Source organism: Tachypleus tridentatus, chromosome 12 (genome assembly GCF_004210375.1).
Source record: "Tachypleus tridentatus isolate NWPU-2018 chromosome 12, ASM421037v1, whole genome shotgun sequence".
NCBI lineage: Eukaryota > Metazoa > Arthropoda > Merostomata > Xiphosura > Limulidae > Tachypleus > Tachypleus tridentatus.
This window is the reverse complement of record NC_134836.1, coordinates 110,514,741-110,519,230: the sequence shown is the minus strand read 5'-3', so window position 1 is coordinate 110,519,230 and position 4,490 is coordinate 110,514,741.

Below are 4,490 nucleotides of genomic sequence, written 5' to 3'. Positions count from 1 at the left end.
TTCTTAACAGTTTCCTTTGAGCTACTTAAAATACATTAACAATACTAAAGTAATTTGTGATGAAAATAATTTTTAGTGTTGAAGTTAAGGTTAATAGTAAGTTAATTACATCTAGGTGAAAATCACTGTGAAGTCAGATGATTTATTTTTGAACTTTAACAGTCAATTTTAATTTATAGCGTGTCACCTCAAAATTAGTGATTGATAATGCAGATAATTCTGATTTAACTTTTAATAAATGCAACATATATAAATCATGTTCGATTCATAAAGTCAAATAATAATTGGTTGTTAGTCTAATTGTATGACTTTGCTAATATTAAAGAATGTAACTTAATTGAATAATAGCTTTTGATTTGGAAGTTTTTATTTACCTTATGGAATTGATGATTCTTAACTGGATGACCTGCTTCAATTTAGAATTAGTTCTTCCACTACCAGTGCACTAAAATATGACCTAGATTTCTAATTCGTAAAACAGGTACAATAATAGAAAGTTTAACTTGAATGGAACTGTTTTGTCAACTCACACTATTAAATTTCTGACAAAAGAATCTGGTTAATACAGTGTATCTAGCTGCTGATTGCCTGTTTTTGTTGTTGTTGTTATTACTTAGAAAATGGAATGTTTAATTCTGGTAATAAAACCATTTATCAAGATGACAAATCTATACACATTTTGCTATAAAGAACGTGGTGAAACTATGAGAACGTTATATGTCATATCAACACCATGGTAATCAAATTGATCAGGTAAACAAAATGGTGTAATTGTTATTAATGCACACAACACGAAATACACAATTCCATTTATATAAGAGAAAATCTTGTTCAGGTTTGTTCCGTCAAATAAAAATTAATACCTTTCACGGTTTGTTACAGTTCTTAGGCCTATGTTAGGAGAAGGAAAAAAGACATCACAAAACTACAAGCGATCGTGGATAGATTATATTTCATGTTATAATTTTGAAGAAAAAAAAAGCAAAGTGTATTCATGATTTTGGTGACAATGAGTAAAGAATGTGTTATAAAATTGTTTTAAATTTGTGATAACCAAGTGGAAGAATAACCATTTTGAAAATACGAAAATAGCCTTTCTCATTTGTTTGATTGACATATGGTATAACGTGGTTATCTGTAGAAAAGTGTTTATTATTTATCATACCTAATGTTTCGTTTTATAGATAAAACTATTACATGGATGAGACAATAACGTCATTATTTCTTTTTGATATATTATTTGTATGATGTATATTTGCATTTTTTGGTGTTTTATGTATATGAAACACTTATTAATATCTCCAATTTATTCTGTACAGGGTGAACCGCAAGTCCATACCCATCTACATATATTATGTATCCAGTGTATCTCTTTGCTGTCCCTCATTCTCACTGCATAGTATTATGCAATACCATATTCTGTGAGACATTTTTCTCAATATAGCAGGGGTTATTGTTCCAAATGCCGCGGTAACAGCTGCCTTCAACTCATCATTAGTATTATAACGTTGTTTATAATAACATATGGATGGGTAGGGACTTACGGGCCATCCTGTAGTTTTGTTTTTATATTTAATATCTTCTTCGCCACACATTTCGATCTAATCACCCTACAAAGGTCATTTATTTGGATCTCTAAAGTTTCACGTTTAGATATATGAATTAATATACAGGGTGCCCCGTAAGTCCCTACCCATCCACATGTTATTATGTTATATTCAATTATGAATGTATTATAAATTTGTTTCTTTTTTTCAGTGAAATGTGGCCAGCGTAAGACCATTTACACGTATTGTGACAAGTATTGTGCAGTGAAAACGAGGGATCCCCGTCGCGCCAAACATGTTCGCCCTTTCAGCCGTGGGGGCGTTATAATGTCGATCAATCCCACTATTCGTTGGTAAAAGAGTAGCCCAAGAGTTGGCGGTGGGTGGTAATGACTAGCTGCCTTCCCTCTAGCCTTACACTGCTAAATTAGGGATGGCTAGCACAGATAGCCCTCGAGTAGCTTTGTGCGAAATTCAAAACAAAAGAGAACGAGGGACAGCACACAGATACACTGGATACATAAGATATATGGATGGGTAGGGACTTAAGGGCCACCCTGTATACAACTGTTCTGCTGATGTTTAGTTTTAAAGGATTTTATACCACTCTAGGTAAATTGTTATGTTTAACCATTACTATTATATAAATTAAAACTACCATTGTTACCGGCCCGGCATGGCCAAGCGCGTAAAGGCGCGCGACTCGTAATCCGAGGGTCGCGGGTTCGCGCCCGCGTCGCGCTAAATATGCTCGCCCTCCCAGCCGTGGGGGCGTTATAATGTGACGCTCAATCCCACTTTTCGTTGGTAAAAGAGTAGCCCAAGAGTTGGCGGTGGGTGGTGATGACTAGCTGCCTTTCCTCTAGTCTTACACTGCTAAATTAGGGACGGCTAGCATAGATAGCCCTAGAGTAGCTTTGTGCGAAATTCCAAAACAAACAAACAAACAAAACCATTGTTACCTTTCTGTAAATATATTCACAAATATTTGTGCATACAATGAAAGATCTTGACTAAAACTATCACATGTACGTGTTTATTCCACACATATCTGAGGGTCAGTAACATTGAACATAAACAACAGAATGATAAACACATGTAATCTGCAAATGGTGAGGACACTTAACCTCATTAGATATTTTTGTGATTCATAACAGTTAATGTTAGGTTGACCTTTCAATGAGAGGAGGGATTAATAAAATTAAAATCTTGATTATATTGCAGAAAAAAAAATTAAAAAGACAACTACAATACACAGTATAAGTTACGTTTTCATTATTAAAGATTCATTGAGAAAGAAAAATTCACATACATATATACATACATATATTTACGTTTAGTGTTGAACCTAACTGTTTTAATACAAAATGTCCAAACTATACACAATCAAATTATTGTAATATTGTAATGTCATATACATCGATTTTTGATATAAGTTCTGTGAACTGATTATACACGTTTCTAGCAACTGTGTTTAAACAACTTTTATTATGGAGTTTCTCATTTAAACTTTTGTTTCATCATAGCCCAATATATTTAAGTGGATATCAATAACATATGTAAAATCATAGCTAGGTGGTTAAGGCACTTGACTCGTAATTCAAAGATCGCGGATTTGAATCCCAGTTGTACCAAATATGCTCGACCATTCAGCCATGGGGGTGTTATAACGTGACAGTCAATCCCACTATTCATTGGTAAAAGAGTAGTGTAACAGTTGGCAGTGGGTGGTGATGACTAGCTGATTTCCCTCTAGTCTTACATTGCTAAATTAGGGACAGATAGCGCTCGTGTAGCTTTGCACGAAAATCAATTTTAATTCTGAATGTGTGTTAAACTTTTTCTTTCAATATTAAGAAATGTACGGAAGTGTCTATTGAATCTACACATAACCAAGTTTACAACAAGTTATGAGCAAATTTGTACCAATCCTTATACATTATAATGGCTTCTGTCTGAAAAGAAAAATAGAGTACTGTTATAGAAACATAGAGTAATAGGATAATTGTGAATGAAATGTTTTTACTACAATAACTGTGTGTTGTTTTAAGATTATTCTGGTTATGTTATCCTCATTCTGGTCATTGATCATACAATTGAAAACAGTGATGAAGTTTTTATACATTTTAACTTTTGAGAACTTTTGTATTAATGTAACTCTGTTATTGAATATTAAAAATATTTGCAATTATAAAATGTGAGTAAATGTTTCGTGTGAATAATGATTTATTGTCTTGTGGCCAATCTCAGTCAAACGAAAAGACCTTAAAAGAGATGTGGAGTTTACTTTTTTGACGTTACATGATGATCAATAATTTGATAATTTCAAGATTTAATGAACAGATTTATGTTAATAACTGATTTTTGTCTTCTAAAACTGGACTGAGCTGTTTGTTGTTAAGAGAGATTTGTGATAATGTTGTACTATTTGTCTAAATGAAATTTCTTTGGACGAGTGTGGTAAAACTTCTTGCAATTTATTTTCACTGTGATTATTTGATCTATACAAAGGAAGGATGTATATGATTAATTTTGTAGAACCTAGTCATTAACATACCTAATGGTTGAACATGGGACTCCATGGATTATAATCTGTTCTTTCAAAAAACATAAACAGAAAATGCTCCCTCATTAGGACAGCGATAAGGACATATTTACAACTCTAAAATTATGGGTTCTTTTCCTCTCAGCAGATGCAAAAGATAGCCACATGTGGCTTTCTATAAGAAAAATACACAAAAATTCTCAGCAGTTAGGAACATGGATATAATTTAAGAATGATGGTCAAATTCCACTATTTGGTCGAACAACAGTTTGTGGTGGGAGATGATGACTAGCTGCCTTCCCATTTGTCTGGTACCCCATAATTTAGAACGGCTAATGCAGACAACCAGGGTTTAGCTTTCTGCAAAGTCCAACAAACAAATGTACCACAAAGTAATC